Consider the following 18714-nt stretch of genomic DNA (forward strand, 5'->3'; position numbering starts at 1 on the left):
CGAGGACAGAGCTCAGCCTCTGAAGCAGGTGGTGGCATCTCAGTATCCTTGTACTCAGTCAGGACTGGGCTCTGAATGCCACCAGTGGCTTTGTTCTACAGAGTTCTGAGCTTGTGCTGGTGGGCCGCCCAACTTGGCTATTCCCTCACTGCTAGAGGAAACATCTTACTAGCCTGCTTTCCCTGTGGCCCACCAGTCAGGGGTGGCCTGACCAAGCCATTGTGCTTGTCAGTCTTGGGCCTCTACTTTGGGCTGTGGCCATTTGTGCACCATAGCCTCAGCTGGCATATGGCAGGAAGGCTGTGTGCTCATTTCTGACTGGGGAGCTGATGTGGAGCTGCCCATCTGCTTTCCTGGCTGAGCAAGGCCAATGCAGAGAGTGACAAGGACATCCAGCATCTGCCATCTTTGTCCTCATCGAATTGTAACTTCCCCAGCAGGGTCATGCAGTGTGAGATTTCCTGCTCTCACCAATGGCTGTCCACACAAACTCCCATAAGTCAGGTTTTCTAGTCTCTGTCAGAGTCAGTCTGGAGTCTGGGACACTGACTTGCCTTAGTCTGCTGGTGCTGGGCTTGGATAGTCCCTGACACACTGTACAAGTTCTCAGTTACTTCTGGGGTTTGCGTTGGGTTTATTTTTGCTTTTTTTCCAGCATTATATGAGCAGCCTTCAGTGAGCTTCAGTACCTGCCCTACTTAGCATTGTGGAATAGGGAATAATCTGCCCTGTCCTTAGAAAGGAGCAGAGCGTAAATGTGGGAGATGCTCATCCACCCTTTATCAGAACCCAACTTTAATGGGCAACACAGTGTCCTGTGAAATCTACACATTTCCCATCACTCTTCTGCTGGTTAGATGTGGCCAGTGAGACAAAGATGTTTCCCACTGGGTGAGTGCTTCCCAAGGAGGGGACACCCAGCCTCTGCAGGTCAGGTGCCCTGCACAGAGTAGGTGACAAGAGAGCAGCTGCAGTGTAGTCCTGAAGAGTCCTTTACCTTTATGCGAAGGTCTGCGTTGGGTCTGTCCTGTGATGGACATGCTTCATCAGTTTTCTGTCTCCCTGTGTATGTAAAAGAAAAGTTGGTCAATAAGTCAGAATCCGTAAGTCAGTGTCTGGGCCGTCACTGAGCAGTGGCTCTAGGGACCTCCAGTGCCTCTGTCTGCCTGGGTTTTTCAGTCCTCACTGCTGCATGGAGATGCTGAGGACAGGGCAGGTAAACCCCTACTCCACAAGGCTCCCTGGTCCTTGTCCTCTTTCCAAAGCTGCACAAAGATCCCCCATCCTCTCAACAACCCTCCATGGTTTAAAAATAGCTGTTCTGTCCAGTGAGCCTCTTTTCTCCAAGGTAATTATTCTGACTTCCTTCAAGACTTTCTGAAGAGTTAGCTGTTACTCTTAGTCTTTTTGAAGATTAAACCATGCTCAAACTCAAAACCAAAATAAAAAATTAAACCAAAAAGGTGCCTGGGGCAGGAGGCCAGACCGGTTGAGAGACTGACCTGCTCTGACGCCCTCTTCTGGCTCCTGGGAGCACCTGCAATCACTGTGTGCATTCACACAGAAGCCTTGAAAGTTCTGTACACACATAGCTAATTCTAAGCAAGCCAGGACCGTTTAACAAGACCCTGTCTCAAAAAACCTCAGCAGTGGGTGGGCGGGGCATAAATGATGGGAGCAGATGCATCAAAGTGAGAAACTAGATCCTAGTTTCTAGGATCCTCCTGAATTCTGAGCATCTCTCAAGTCCCCTTGGAGAGAGTCTCTGTGGCCATGCCATAATTCCCCCATCTCTATAGCACTGCTTCAGACTTTCCTAGTGTCCACCTGAGTTGGACACATAAGCAGGTCCTCCCTGCTGCATTGTCTTCCCTCAAGAGCTCCCCAGATATACCAAAGAAAAGGCTGACATCACCTAAATAGCCGCTGGGTGTTCTGGCTCTTGATGTCCAGACTTTGTGTGAGCACCGTCTGTGCATATCTCTGGAAACTGCCAGCTGGCTTGCCACCTTTTGGAAAAACTTAACAAGCACAATGAATCATTCCTGCATGGTGTGTGTGTGTGTGCCTAGGTTTACTGGCCAGCAGTATTTGGTTTTCAGGCAAAAGAGGAATGAATCTTAAGCAAGAGGCTGAGTTTCTACAGGCTTTTTTTTTCCACATGAAGGCCAGCAGAGATGTAGGAAGTTGCCTGGTCATGTCCTAGAAAGCCATCAGCACCTGTAAGAAGCTTATCCTGGCTTTTTAGTAAGAGGCTGTTCATGGATCTGAACACAGGTCCCAGAAGGTGGCTACCTACACCGTGCAATGAAGGGTTTTGTTTCCATGACAACCTTCAGCCACAGCAGGTGAGGGGGTGGTTGTCACACCTGTGCATCATTATCCCAGCCCCAGTTTGGTTCCCTGTTAGGACACCTGAGGTGAAGACTAAATCAGGCTTCCTCACTTAACTCCAGGGGTTAGGAAAGCAAGAACCCAGCAGCCTCATCTGACTCACAGAAAACACAAAGTAGTTCCCAGCTCCTGAAGTGGTAGAATCCAGCTGCACTGCCTTAGAAATCTGTCTTAACTGCATCAAAGCAAGCAGCATGTATGCTGTGATATGATCTCCTGCATTTTACTTCGGTAAGACATCGCATTTCCAAAACGTAACTAACTGGTTCTTCCTCTTGCCAAGAAAGCTCTGTTCAGAGGATGCTGCCTTGAGGGCCGGGTGGAATTGAGGATTCACTGAGATTTGGAGACTCGGTCCAGACCAGGACACAGCAGGAAAGTGGTGACGGTGACCACCCAGGTGATGAGTCATCAGAGGCCAATGACCACAGACAAGATCAGATACATTCCTAGAGTCTCCACAGATCTGGAAGAGGATTCCAATTAGAATTGACATATTTTCTGCCAGCCAGGAGGAAGAGGTACTGCAGAACCAATTGCTGTAAAGGCAGGAGACATCAAATGGTTCTTTGCCTCCAATGGGGCTGCCATAAGTCAGAGTGCAGGCTGGGCAGATTCTACAGCCAGAACCTTCCACTGCAACCTTAGGAGGTCTAGGCTTTCCTCTAAGGATGATTTTGGCTCGTAGATGACCATGTTCATCCTTCCACAGTTGCCCATCTGTGTATGTGTCCTGAGCTTGCCTTATGAACATAGAGGTCTATGGTGATGCCTCATTTTACTTTCGTTGCCTTTTGAAGACCGCCTAAAGATAGTAATTCTAAGCAGTTACATTGGGGGGTTAGAATTCTACTGTAGAACAAGCAGGCATTTCCAGACTGTGGTCCAAATGCAAATCTGGACTTGAAAAGGCTGCTGAGAAACCACACTTCCAGGAGAAATGACCCTGGAGCAGCAAATGCTACCAAGACAGGAAATGGAGATTTTGCCTCCTACCAGTGTGGGCTTTTGGTATTTTCTCTATATGCTCTGCAGAGCTAAGGTTCTACAGCATTTGTCCAAATGCCCATCTCCCCTCTCCCACCTACATTCTAAGCAGATGGAGGAAGGTTCTGTAGTAGTCCTTTCTCCAGCTTCTCTGGAAGGAAGCACGGGGCATCTCTGCAGAAGCCTGCAAGTATTTTGCTCCAGGAAAATACTCAAGCTTTGTCAGAAGCAGTTTCATTTGTTTGATACAGAATTTCTGTATCTCAGACTGGCCTTAAATTCACAGCAACCCTCCTGCCTCAGCCTTCCAAGTGCTGGGATTTAATGTGTGAGCCACCATACCTGGCTAGCTAAAGTCAAATTCCTTATTAGACCTTATAATGCCTGAGCCTGGCCCTACAGTGGGATTGGCCGGAGGGGACAAAACAAAGGAAACTAAGTCAGTGGCCATGATTGTCATAACTGTTCTGTGCCCTGCCTCCAAGGCTGACTTGTGTGTCTTCAGGCTTCGCTCAGGTGGGGTCTTCACAGATGGAGGTTGTGAGTTGCAAGGGCTTCTGCCTGACTGCTGTGAGCAGTAGCTTCTTTCCCTGGAAAGCAGCCCTGTGTGCGGCTCTGTCTGGACTCCCTCCCCTTTGCTCACAGGACCCTACGCCTTCCCTGGTTGGGCTCCAATAGCTTGCCCACATCTTTATGAATAGACCTTCATTAATCTCTATAATAGCTCACTTCAGTGTACCAGCTGTTTTCTCTCAGGGCTCTGACCTTCTCTGTGTGTTGGGCTTAGTTACAGTATTAATATGTGTCCCTTGTCTTTAGAAAAACAGATTCAGTGAAATAAAGTTCCTCTGTGTGATGGTTTGTATATGCTTGGCCCAGGGAGTGGCACTACTTGGATGTGTGGGCTTCTTGGAGTAAGTGTGTCACTGTGGGTGTAGCCTAGAAGCCAGTATTCTGCTAGCAGCCTTCAGATGAAGATGTAGAGTCCTCAGCCCCTCCTGCACCATACCTGCCTGGGTGTTGCCATGTTCCTGCCTTGATGACAGTGGACGGAAGGAACCTCTGATTCTGTAAGCCAGCCCCAATTAAATACTGTTTTTATAAGGGTTACCTTGGTCATGGTGTCTGTTCACAACAATAAAACCCTAAGTAAGACACCAAGCCATAGAGTTCTAACTCACCCATTCAAAGGGTTAACCAGGCTAGAGATGTGGTTCAGTGGTATCCTCACAACACAAGCAAGGTCCTGGGTTCAAGCCTTAGCACTGTTAAATCAATCAGTTGTTAAAAGTGTGCAAACTAAGCATAGTATGTGTCATAGTTAGGGTTTCACTCCTGTGAACAGACACCATGACCAAAGCAACTCTTATAAGGACAACACTTAATTGGGGCTGGCTTATAGGTTCAGAGGTTCAGTCCATTATCATCAAGGCAGGAACATGGCAGTGTCCACGCAGGCATGGTGCAGGAGGAGCTGAGAGCTCTACATCTTGTTCCAAAGGCAAAAGAGAACAGTGGCTTCCAAGATGCTATAGAATGAGGGTCTTAAAGCCCACACCCACAATAACACACTTTCTCCAACAGGGCTACACCTACTCCAACAAGGCCACACCTCCTAATAGTGACACTCCCTGGGCCAAGCATATTCAAACCATTACGGTGGTATATGCCTGTGACCACTACTCAGGAGAGACTAAAGCAGGAGAATCACTATAGACTTAAGGCCACCTTGGGCTACAAAGAGAATGCCAGGCTAGCCAGAGTTTCATAGCAAGACCTTGTCTAAAAGTAAGTAAATAAATAAACAAACAAGAAAAAAACTCCATATAACAAGTGGTTTTTGTTGGTGGTGGTGGTGTTCTTTGTTTGTTTGTAGAAACATCAGCACAGTAGTGTTATATGTTTGTCACTACAGAAAGCATCCTCAGGACTGACAAAATGACTCAGAGGATAAATGCAAATTCCCCAGATTCCATGATGGAAGCAGAGCTGGCTGCCCAGCAGCATGTGTGCACCCACACACGTGCATTTAGTGTACGCACACACACACACACACACACACACACACACTATGATAATATAAAGAACCCCTGTCTCTAGCTACTTACCTCATCCTGCAAACACCCTAAGCAGTCACTGACCAGCTGATTTTCCTATTCTGGGTCTGTAGGACTAGGACGATGTGACCTACTGTCTCTCCGACAGGCTTCTTCCATGTGGCATAAGGAAAGATCTCCCAGGTTAGAGCTTGCAACCATGCCTCTGTCTTGGTGGCTAGTTGGAATTCCAGTTGATACATAACACACTTCTTCCTCTGTTGGCCAGTTGGTAGCTGTTGGATTGTTCCTCCTTTGGGTTGTGAACAGTGCTGCTGTACACTTCCAGGGGAAAGTGTGTTTGCATGTGTATGTTTGCATGTGCAAGTGTGTTAACATGTGCAATATACACTTCTATTCTTTCATGCCTATGCCTGGGATTACTACCGTGGTTACTACCTGGGGTTTGTCATGGATTAGCTCTCAACTCAGCCGTTAAGGAACTTAGTAGGCCATTTTCCCAGCCAGCTTGCCAGCTCTCTGAACATCACCTATGTCCACCAACCAACACTTGAGTTGTTGGTCGCCCCCCTCTCAGGGGCGGAGCAGAGGGAGGAGCAGTACATCTCATCTCTGTTTTTATTTGCATTCCGGAAAGACAGGTGATTTTGTGTGCCTGATTTGCTTCCACACTGCACAGGGACAGGCTTGTATAAAGCCCTAGAGACGCAGGACCAGGACCTCCAGCCCTGACTTAAAGCCGAGGTCCTGAGGAGGAACTGAGCCAACGTGTGGGGATAGTTTCCGAGTTCCCGTTCTACCTACCCGACTTGTAGGGTGATTTATCAAGAGGGCCAGCATCAGTTCTGAAATGACAGACAGTCTTCTGGGGCAGCAGTGCCAGATGCATGATGGTCAGCCATGCTGAACAAGATTCTGGAGGGAAAATCAGTCTCCTTGACAAGTGCTTTGGGTGGAAGCCGAGAGGGCTGGGGCTTGTTACGGCTGCCTTCGTCGACTTGCCCTACGACTCATTAATAGGTTCTAGGATAAAATCAGATTAACTCAGAACTCAAGATGGCTTCATGGCCCACGTGGAGCGCAGCAGACAGCCATTAGAAAATTCGCATGGTATAACCCGTCACAAGGACAGTCAATTACTTAGAGACAATGGCTGCAGTCTTTCCTGTAATGAACAGAGTGACCGAAGCAATACTGGGGCCAGAAGGGGCAAAACAGATGTAGACAAGAAAAGAACTTTGTTTTGTTTTTCTAAGGTTTTAAGTTATATTTAGTAGTGTGTGTGTGTGTGTGTGTGTGTGTTCTATGTATGTATGTGTGTGTGTTTGTGCATGTGTGTGTATGTCTGTGTGTGTATGTCTGTGTGTGTATATGTATGTTTGTGTATGTGTGTATGTGTGTGTATGTCTCTCTGTGTGTGTGTATGTCTGTGTGTGTATGTGTGTGTATGTTTGTATATGTATGTGTGTATGTCTGTGTGTGTATGTGTGTATGTGTATGTTTGTGTATGTGTGTATGTGTATGGGTATGTTTGTGTGTGTATATGTGTATGGGTATGTCTGTGTGTGTATGTGTGTATATGTCTGTGTGTGTGTGTGTGTGTATGTGTGTATGTGTCTGTGTGTAAGGGAAACAAGGAGCGTATGGAGGTCAGAGGACAGCTAGTAGGAATGTTCCAGGGACCAAGCTCATTTGTAGGGTGACAACAAGTTCCTTTACCCACTGAAACATCTCAGTGTTCTTTCTGTTTGCTTATTTATGAGACAGGGTTTCTCTCTATAACCCTGACTGTCCTGGAGCGCTCTATGTAGACAAGGCTGGCCACTAAAGATGTGGCCACTACTCCTGGCTCCGAAGACTTAAGAAATGAAAGCCAGACAAGCTTTCACTATTACGCACCGTGTTTGGTTGTTAAAGCTGGAGGCCCATAGCAGAAGAGGAAGGCTATACACCTGCCAAAGTAGGATTCTCTGATGGTGGTGGCCCACTCAATCCCAGCACTGGGGAAGCAGAGGTGGGCAGATCTCTGTAAGTTCAAAACCAGCCTGGCTTCCAGACTGAGTTTCAGGACAGCTAGAGATGCTCAGAGAAACCCTGTCTTAAGGAAAGGATTGTCATACAGAGATGTAGGCAACGGCTCACCTGACTCATTGTCTATAGCGCAGGACAGGGAGAGATCAAAGGGGAAGACGAATGCAGAAAGTAAAGATGCAGACGGTGTGCTACATGTGCGGACCCCATGAGGAGCTGAGGAGCAGCAACCTCCATTGGCTCCTGTATTTGAGGACGTTGTGGAACCTCTAGGAATCAGAGATTTCTCTGAAGACACACTGGAGGCAGGCCTTGAGGTTTTGATAGCCTTGCCCTCTTCCTGTTCTCACTCTCTTTGCTTCTTGAGCATACATGAAATGTGTCCTGCTCCATTCCGCCCTCCACGATGAACTCTCATCTCTCCGGAACTTACTATAAGCCAGAATAGCCCTTTTCTCCTCTTTTGGTTATGGTCTTTTGTCACATCGACAAGAAAGTAACAAATGCCCCGGGTAAGGATCCAACAGTGCTATGATCAGGTCCTCTGGGATCATGTTTTCTATTTGACAGAATTCGTTTTCAGTTTCCCAAACAAATCACTTTCAGACAGAACCTCAGTCTGGTTTTAGGAAGGCTTGTAACTCACTGTGTAGCCTAAGCTGGCTTCAAACTTGAAGTGAGTGTCCTTCCTCAGCCTCAGGATCATTGGCACAAGTATGATCATTGCATCTGACTGAGGAGTCTTCCGTGTAGCAGTTTTCTCGGGTTAATGTCTGCCGGTACAGAATTCAGGTCTTAGTCACTCCTTCGTGTTTAGGAAGCTTAACTTAGCTCCTGCCCCACCATGGCTGCCTCACGTGGGCTTGTTGGATTCCAGATGGTGTGGACGTTCAAAGACATAGACAATGCCTTTGTCTTTATTTTTACGTTTTGAGTGGTTTTTACTCTCTTACACCTTCATTCTTGGTAAGATATTTGCTTCTAAACAAGGTCACCAATTCTGGGTTTAGTGGTGTGCCTTTCATCCTAGCTCAGGAAGCAGAGGCAGGGGGATCCAGAATTCAAGGCCAGGTTGAACTGCACAGTGAGATATGACCTCAGAACTTAAAAAGGAAGCAAAGCAGGAAGAAGTCAGCACACATAAGCCCAGGAAAAGGGCTTTTCAGACATGATGCACCCCAAAAATGTGACTCTACCCTCCACTGCTTCTCTTGCCCCTGACCTCATTCATGCCTCAAGAGACATCAGGCAGGCAACGTGTTTAGCTCTACATCTCTCGGGGTCTTTGCTCCCACAGTCTAAGCCAGCATTTCCCGTTACAGAAGGAGTCAAGCTGTTAGGCATGAGTTTGATATCTTTGTTTCCCTTCGCCAGTGAGAAGCCCTTCTCTGGAGCCTACTCAAGTCTAGGTTGGCTGTGTCAATCCCATCTGCCACTGTTTACAGGTGAGTGTATCTGACAGCCAGGGAACGACTTATTGCCTGTGAATATGCCCTGCCCTATTGAACCAGGATCAGTAGACTCACTGGTGGAGTTTTAGAGGCTTTACCCTTTGCTTCAGAGGGAATGCTTGGGAAGAGCCCAAATCGATGTCCTGACAGAAGCAGGCGAGGGTTTCCACACTTGCTCGTTTCATTCCAAAACTTTTATTACATGCATTGACTTTGTGTGTAGGGGTGTGGGTGCATGCCACAGTGTGTGTGGGTCAGAGGATGATTTTCAGGAGTTGGGCTTCTTCTACCTTGTGGGTCCTGAAGATCAAGCACCTCTACCCACTGACAATCTCACCAATCCCCTGCTTTTGTGGTACCTGGGACTGCACACACCCTTATACATGCCAGATACATAGTTCACCACTGAGCCGCATTCTTAGCCCAGAAGATTCACATTTGTAACTGCAACTGCCTCTGCTAAACCAGCCCAGGAGCCAGATGAGAGCACAAATCCAGTTCAGCCACATGAAACGCCCTCTCCGTTAGCTGCTGTGGATCATCCAGTGTGTCCTTGTTTCCTGCTGGTCCTAGGACATCCTAGGTGCATTTTGCATGACTACACGCAATGGTCCTTGGGTGTCCACCATCACCCACTGTCTATCTTTGATCCATTCCAGATGCTTGTACTGTGTAATCTTTAATTTTTTTCCTTAATCCAACTTTAAAAATATAGTTCTTAAACACTTTAACCTCCATTCTAGCCCACCACCCACCATAGGTAGTAGGAAAGAAAGGTTATTAGGATATGGGGAAAGTGACCTATTTAGAAATTGTTCTTTGGAGCAAAACCCATCTGCTTTGTCAGGAAACGGACAGTTCAGTTCACAGGAGTCAGTGGTGGTGGCTCAATCTACTTGCAAACACTTCACAGATGCACCAGCCTCCAGTTCAGTAGTGTCAGGCTAGCAGCAGAGACAGCCAGGCCTCGGCTGAATCAACACAAGTCAGCAGAAGGGAACAGGACCAGCAGGGACCCCAAGAGAAAGAAGTTCTTTGCCATTCTCAACAAAGCAAAGACCAGCAAAGACGAGAGACCAAGAGCTCAACAACACACGTAAGGCGAACCAATACACGTGTGTCATCAGCGGAGAATCCTGCATCACGAGCCCTTTCATGTGCTTGCTTCAGTGAAACATCCTTTCACTGGTGTCTGCTTCAGGAGAACACTCCTTCACGTGTTTGCAGCACCATCTGACTTTCCAAAGAACCAACAACTGACTTTCCAAAGAACCCTTAAGCTTCCACTTTGGTACTGGGTTCTGCACAGCCACGGGTAAAAACCACAGAGATCTCCAGGCAGTGGTGTTGAAGCCCCAAGTCCTGTGGAACAGTTGAGCTCTACCTTCAATGGCCTCCTTTGCAGGACTCGGTCAAGTGCCCAAGTAACATCTTGGTCTTGCATCTCTTATAGATGCAGTTGTGCAGCTCTACCCTTTCTCCTCAGGGTGAGCTTTCTCCTGGAGGCTGTGGGAAGACTTTGAAGCACTCCAGCCAAAATTCTCCCAACATGCTCAGTAATATCTGAAGGCAGGGAAGCCAACCTGAGGTTTGGAATAAGGCCCCGCTATGGAAGTGGAAAAATGGGATGGCACCCACCAGCTCTTTAGCCATGTAGATGGGTCCTTAGCATAACAGGCTTGGGGAAACTTCCAGTTTCTTCTTTATCGCTGCTTTAATGTGTGTTCCTGTGTCTTGGGGACACGTGAAGTGATATTCAAAAAGAGAGGCCAGAAGAAGGATAAGGTGCAGTCCTGTGTGTGGCGTGGATTCCAGAACATCATTTTCCATTCGCAACCCCAGTTCCCTTCCATGTGCCAGGGGAGTGTTTTAGATCCAGGGTGGCCAGCCTTTTCAGTAGAAGGTGGAATCTCGAGGCTGTGCAGGTCACATAGCTACTTTGCTCATTGGTGTGATAGAACACTGGAAACAAGTCAGAAAATAATTATTCTAGATCACTGTTCAGAAGAATGGTCCATCACAGCGGGGAAGGCATGGCAGCAGGGTCTGAGGCTGTGGTTGTGGGAACAGGGAGCAGCCAGAACTAGACAGCTGAAGTGGGATATGGGGCCAAGCTACAACCCTGTGGTTCTGGTCCCCCAACCACCTCTTTCCTCCAGCTAGGCCCTGCCACCTAAAGTTTCCAGAACCTCCCAAAAGCATGCTACCAACTAGGAACCAAGTCCAAACCTGTGAGCCTGTGGGGCACATGTCACATATAAACCCTAACACAGGTCTTCCACTCCCTCTGACTCCATTGCACAGCTGTATTCTAAAGCATTGTTGTTGCAGTAAATATTAAATGATGGTTAACCTTTTATTGCCTGCCCCTTCATGGTCTCACTCCACAGACGCCGCTCTATTGTGGAGCCGAGTGTACGGGCTCCGCTCCTGCCCCAGGTGGATACAACCCCCTGGCATGTTCCTTTCCTCTACCACCCAGCACAAACATGACTCTAAAGTCCTGTAGCTTTTCAAGCAGGTTTATATATTAAATTCTCAATCCACAAACCCTCTACACAATAAGCTTACATTCAATGGATAAAGCCACAAATTGCCCTTCTATATGAGATAAAAAGAACTATAGAAACCCTTAATATTAATATCTGGGGATGGAGAGATGGCTCAGTGGTTAAGAGCACTGACTGCTCTTCCAGAGGTTCTGAGTTCAATTCCCAGCAACCATATGGTGGCTCACAACCATCTGTAATGGAATCTGATGCCTTCTTCTGGTGTGTCTGAAGACAGCTACAGTGTACTTATATATAATAAATAAATAAATAAATAAATAAAATTCATATCTACTTATCGCCAATTAAGACCACCTGAATCTAGATCCTTCTTCCCCAGCTCCATCTTGATTCCCCCTGGAATCTCCCTTTCTCCCCACTCTTCCATTTTCCTAGCCTTTCCCCCGCCTACCTCTCCCCTGTCCAATCATGTATAACCTTAACATCAACCCACACATTGTGAGCTGAGCATGGCCTTGTGCTGATGCAGCTTCATCTTCAGACACAGGCAGTAGTCTATGTTAGTTATGCCAAACAGTTTGCCCATCCCAGGCCTCGGTGGCCTCCAAAAGTCCTTTAAACTTCAGTCCCTCCAGCTGGCAGTACGCTTCTTCGATAGCACACATTCAATTCATTTGAATGTGAGAGTCTGAATATAGTAACACCAGCAGTTTAGGTATTATTTTAGATATCATTTCCCTCCAATGATTCACTGAGTTTTGACAGCATTTGTTGAGAGCCTAGCATATGCCAGGTGCTGTTCTTGCTACTGGAGAACTGTAAATCAATTTAATCAACAGTTGACTAAATCCTAAACATCAGATTGCTCACAGCCTACAAGAGAGTGCCCATGAACAAATATCATGATCTCCTGTTCAAGTCCAGTGTCTGACTTCAGGTCAGGGCTGGGGAGATAGCTCAATGCGTAAGAGCTCTTACCTTGTTTCCAGATCTGAGTGTTTGTTCCCAACACCGCCTCTTGCAACTCTAGCTCCAGGAGATCCAATGCTGTCCACTGGCCCCTGTGGTTACACATGGTTACACACATGGTTACATGTGACATACAACATAGAGACACATACAATATAAATAATGAAGACATAAGCTACACTACATCCTTATTTCAAATGCTAGCAGGCTCCAGGATACAGCAACGTAACATGCAAGATGTATAGCAAGTTGGATGGACTACCACAAATGCATGCCAGGAGATTCGATGGGCCTGGCTTTTCGGCCCCTGCTGGGGCCAGGACTGGGTTGTACCGGAGGCCTAGACAGTGGCCATCAGCGGCAAAGCTCATGCTTTGCTCAGCTGCAGAGAAAGTGTAGTTTATGACAGAGCTTCCAGTCAGGAAAGTGATACACAACATTCCATGTGAACAGGGTCTGTCAGGGTTCATTTCCAACAGAGCAACTTCAACTGTTCTGCCTTTCCTAGGGAGGTGGGAAAATGGTGCAGGAGGTACTTGGACCACAATAGAATTTTAGTGCCAAGGTAATATTGTGTAAATACATCTTTTCATGTATTTATTTCTGAAATGTCACCGCAGATTGATAAATCCTCTCCATGAAATCCGCAACAAAATTGAAGTTGGATGGATCAGTAGGCTGATCTTAGGGAAGTCTTGAGCTGTTGTCACCTAGAGACATTGGAGGTGACAAGGCAGGTCACCTTGTTAAGTTCAACTCAGATTATGACTATCATGTAGTATACCTAGACTTGAGTGTGTGTCTCTGTTGCACATATGTCTGACTGTCTCTCTGTGTGTATGTGTGGGTACATGCATGTGTGTTTCTGCGAATGCTAGGCAAGCACTCTCCCCATTGAGCTCGGGCCCCAGACTGTTTTCTGTATTTACAGACTTACAGAAACTGTAGTTTTACCTAAGACTTTCATTACGCAGGTAACGGGTGTTTAGATAAGATAGGGGTTGCCCTGGGCAGTGATGGAAGATTCATCCTGTATCTCCTGACGTCAGACATCAAACTGTGAGCCACAGAAGAACTGCATTACACTCCAGTATCCAGAGCATCACTCAAATGAGTGTGGTAATTTCTTTTTAAAAAGCGTTCTCTGTGACGCCCCCCCCCCGCCACTTCCCACCCCCCCCCCCCCATAGACTGTGAGCCCAATGTGAAGTCTGAGCTGTCATCTGGTGAACTTGGCTCTGGATCTGGGAACTAGTCACATGCCATCCTCACATGTCCCAGATAAAAGCATGATTCTGACATGCTTTCCTTTGAAGGACCTTGTCTCTACTGGTACTTTTCCTAAGCGAATATAAAGAACTTGTGACTTTGGTTTTCTTTGGGAAAAAAAAAAAATTAATATGCATAAAGCAAGCCCCAAATCTGTCAAAAATTAAATTATATTTAAAACTCATGTTCTTCATGAGTTCTTCCCAAACAAAATGCCCAGAACCTTGATCCAGCACTAAGGTACACTTCAGTAACTGATTCAGACACTCACGCCATCATTCTAGAAAATCTGAAAAAAATAAAAAATACTCCAGGGTTAAGGAGATGGCTCAGTCAATAACATGCTTGTCCCACAAACAAGCAGAAGGACCTGAGTTTAGTCTGTAATGCCCATGGTGGCGGTGGTGTTTTGTTCTTAAAGCTGAGCACGCTTGTAATCCTAGTGTAGGAAAGCAGAGATGAGAAAATCCCTGACCCTGTATCAAAAGGAAAGAAAGTGACACCTGAGAAACAAGGTGACCTGTTTCCCCTGACCTCGCCCCGCCCCTCCCCACAGAGACATCTTGGGGGCGGGGCGATATTTACCAGCTTCTTTCCCTGTGTGTGATGTAGACTGACAGATTTGTCTACGTGTTAAAACAGTATCTATCTGAATGTCGAAAGTGTGATGGGATAAACAGAATGTCCAAACCAAATGGTCCAACATGGAAATCAGACTTTAAAAACACATTTCCGACTCAATTTTAGAAACGCCTCAGCCCGTGAAGCTCGGCCCATCTGGGTTCATTCTCCCACTCTACCTCCCTGTAAACATCCTTCAGATGTATTCACTTCCATCAAAGCGACCCTTGGGATCCATGTTTTCCCCATCACCGCGATGCAGAATATGGTCGCTGGGGGCAAGGAGCAGAAGGCCGGGTCCGTGCTAGGGTACCTCGCCACAGCTGCATGACAGAGCCAAAGATCTTTGAAAACAGCAGAATATCTCCCTTGGGCCTGGTCTCGCCCAGCTTGAACTGGTTCCCAAAGTGGTTTCCTCTCTTTCTTCTCCAAGAGGCAGCATCTGTAAGGAAGAGCCGGAGGCTGAGACCAACTGCTCGTCTCAGCTCATTCTCCGCTTCGCTCCGACGACTCGGCGGATGGGGAGATCGCTCCTAATTAAATCACCTCATAAAAAAAAAAAAAGACACCATTTTCCATCCGAGTGCGCCCTGCGGTTCTCACGATGGGTAATTTGTTGTTTTAATAAGCTGGAGGTTGAATTCCAAGGTTGTAGCCACCGATGCTGCACAGAAGTGGTGTTCTGGCAGCGCCCTCGCTCCTGGGAAGGTTCCCAGGGAAACTGGCAAGTGGCAAGTTCTGACACAAACTCTGTTTGCTGGAGACCTGGGAGCCAACTCGAGTTTCTCAACATGCTGTGGAAGGTCAATCTGGGCCAAGGAGATAAACGAAAGCCTAATTGCTAACTGGGATGGTAGCGTTCCTGCCTCCATGGTCTGAGCGGAAGTGTCCCATCTCCCAGCCTCATTCAGTTCTGGGTGAGGGCGGGTGAAGGAGCCACGGTGCGGTGCTTGGAGTGTGGGAAGTGACCTCCGCTGTTCTAGCACAAAGCAGCTTGGGTGACCTTGGTCAAGGGACAGGGTGGTCTCTCGTAGGCTAGCTACTTTCTTCTGTAGAGATGCTGGTAACTCCGACCTCTCAGGAAGGTGAAGGTCAGAGGAGGTAGCTGGTGGCTGATAAACAAAACTGAGGCTTTCCCTTCTCCACATTTGAGGAGATGGAGGGGAAAGGCCTTAAGAGCAGTGTGGGGGTGCTTCTGGATTCTGTGTGCCTCTACATTCAGGAGGATGGTTTAGGGCTGATACAGATAGAAACAGACACTACAGCGTGAGGACTTATATTGTCTGGGAACTGAGCGGCTGCGGTTGCCTGGACAAGCAGGGCCATCCTTCTATGGGGTGCCAACTTCGTGTTCTTGGCCTGGCCCTGCTCCAGATTCTGTCCAGACTTCCTGAACCCTTTTCTCGTGGTCCCTTGAGCTGCCTGTACCCAGAGGCACCTCCGTTTCTCTTCCTCAGGAACAGTCAGCAGCACTAAGACCCTTTCGTGTTCCCCAAGACCCTGGAGAGGCCGTGCATTTGGCTTGCTACATTCTGCCTCTCACCCCCAACCCCCTCGAGTTTCCACACCAGCTTGGTTTCAGGTAAAATTCCACGGAAGCCTTCCATGCTAAGCACAGACTCTAATTGTATTGATTCTGCAGAGACTGTGCTTACTGGCCTGACAGCACTAGTCTCCCGGTCCCCGTAATTACCTGATGATCATGGGGCTGCTCTGTAGGCACAGGGCCCCTTGGGGAGGCTGATGGACCAGGGCCAGCCCTCTGTGGTGAGGCACACTCCCATCCTCTTAGAAAATAGAAATCTGTGGCTTGAATCGATGTGCTCCCCTGGGGCTCAGCACCTCATGGCCCATCCTTTCGCTGGCATTCGGAGGCAGCAGCTGTTTGGGCTTGTTTTCCTTCTGTTGGGAACAAGCTTCTCCTTGCTACAGCTTCCCAGAGGTCCTTCACCACACGAGCAGCCAGGACACAGCTCCTTATGTGCTCTTATGTGCATTTCCTATTTCTCTTCTTCCCTCCTCCTTCCCCTCATCCTCTCTCCATCCTTTGTCCCCAAGCATTTCACCTTTCCTCTCAGCTCAGTGGCTGTTGGTTGGGCATGCTAACACTTAAGGGTGACATGGCTTCCGTTCTCGAAACCACAACCCCCAACCTAGTAGAAACCAGTCTCTTGTCATCACGTTCCCCATCTTACACAGGGGTCTGAAAAATCTAGAGACTGTTATGGTAACGATAGATGTTAAATAAAATTAGAAGGAATGTTGGGGGCCTGACGAGGTGGCTCAGTGGTTACGAGCACCTGCTGCTGTACTAGAGGACCCGAGTTCGGTTCCCAGCCACCGTGTTCTTTGGTTCAAGCTCCAGAGAACCCAATGATCACATCTAGCCTCCTACAGCATGCACACATTTGCAGACACAGCTACACATAACAATCCAATAAAAGGAAGGTTAGGGTTGAAACAGTGGTGGTTTGTTAAGGAAAGTAAATGAAGGGCTTGCTGTGGGACATGAGACAGCAAAACTGCCCAGGAAAAGAAAGGACAGGGCTCTGGGGTAGCAGAGATGAAATGTAGACGTTAAAAGATGTTAACACAAGAATACCAGAGGGGAGTGTTTGCTAGCCCTGGGAGGTTTAGAAGTGCCCAACCATTGAGCTAGTAAAGGCATGTCAAAATTAGATGGTAAGTGTATGCGTGTGTCTTTCATTCTAGAATGAAGAGCTCTCAGGCAGGTGCCGTGAGTGTGACCTGCCAGGCGTCAAAGAGAATTAACCAACTCACCACTACAGTGTGGGCTACCACATCTGGCAAATGACATGATTAATTGTGCCTGTCTGTATGATGAGATTAGAATTACCAGGAGAACAAACCTCTGCAAGAGTCTGTGAAGGATTATCTACTAGGTTAGCTGAGGTGGAAGAACCCACCCTAAACGTGGGCAGCCCCACTCTCTAGACCTAACATGATGGAGTCTGAGCTGAGCATCTCTTTCAGCTGCTTCCTGACTGCAGAGCCGTGACCAGTCACCTCAAGTTCCAGCTACCAAGACTTCCCCACCAAGATGGACTCCACTGTAAAACTGCAGCAAAACAAGCCCTTCTGTTGCATTTGTTAGGTATCTTACCATCACAACAAACAAATAACCATCGAAGCCAGGCATGAGGGCATACGCCTTTAAGTCAGGATTCAGAAGGCAGAGGCAGGTAGATCTCCGAGTTGAAAGTCAGCCTGGTCTACATAATGAATCTTAGGTCAGCCATGGCTGCAGAGTAAGACCTGTCTTATACCAAATGAGGATGCTGACAAGGGGGCTCCTGCGAGTCTGTGGGCTCTTTCTGCTCTACTAAAGGCTACGGAGGCCTGAGAAGGAACTAAAGGCAGTTTCCCCAGAGTTATCACTCCTCTAGCCAAGGAACCGTCTCCGGATTTCTTCTGCTCAGTTGTACTTATTCAGAGGCAGTGGTGGTTTGGCCTGATAGTTTCTTTTTGAGTTTCTGGAACCCCAGCTGTCCTAAGTGTGGGGATGCTTCTGCTCCTCTAGCATGAGAGTCTGTCGCTGGCTGCATCTGCTGACCTAGTTCTCAGCCCTGCAGTGGGTGCCTGAGAGCAGGTAGAGCTAAGTCAAATCTCACACTCCCTGCTTCACACCGCCTCCCTTAGTCTAAAGCTGGGCTGGCTCCTCCTGCTTGCCTTTCTCCCTTGTCTCAGAAACAGTGAGGCACCATGGGTCATCTGCATGTTGCCTATGAACAGCAAGTGGTGGCCTTGAGCAGGGGATGCTTGCTCAGAGGAGCAGGAGAGGGCAGAGGCAGCACCAGTCACTCGGCTGGCAGTCCTGGAGTCTGTGCCAACAACGGCCCATCTGCTTATTCATGGAACCGGACATGATAAATCCAGCTGTTTGCTAATGTTGTGCAAGTGGGCCTTTTGCTAGTGCTGTTGAGATCAAGCTGAGCAATAGGCTGTGTCCAGAGCCGGGTAATGGCCATCTATTAGCTTCCGTGGCAACACTCACGTTAAGAAAATCATATCTTGTGTGGCTCTGCAGCTGAAGGAACGGCTTGTTAAAAATTTCCACTCGGGCAGCCTAGAGAGCTCAGGGTTTATATACCAAAGGCCAGGGGTGTTTACTGGAAAAGCAGATACCCGCACAAGCTCAGTGGATGCCAGTGACCTACCTTATGAAAGTTAAGCTCAGTGGACAGGGAGGGCAGTAGTGTGACAGTGGGGCTGAGGCAGGGGATGCAGCCTGTGGGTGTTCTCTCAGTGGTGCCATGGGATGGACTGCAATTGCCTATGAGGTTACAGGAAGAGCAAGAGCAGACTTCTAAGTCTCTGCACCAGAAGCCACTCAGCAGCCCCGCTATGGCAAGAGTCAACAGGCTCATTTCTTGGCTTGAGATGTAGCTCTTTCCGCCGAGAGAT

Source organism: Micromys minutus, assembly GCF_963924665.1.
Source record: "Micromys minutus genome assembly, chromosome: 1".
In the NCBI taxonomy this organism is placed as follows: domain Eukaryota; kingdom Metazoa; phylum Chordata; class Mammalia; order Rodentia; family Muridae; genus Micromys; species Micromys minutus.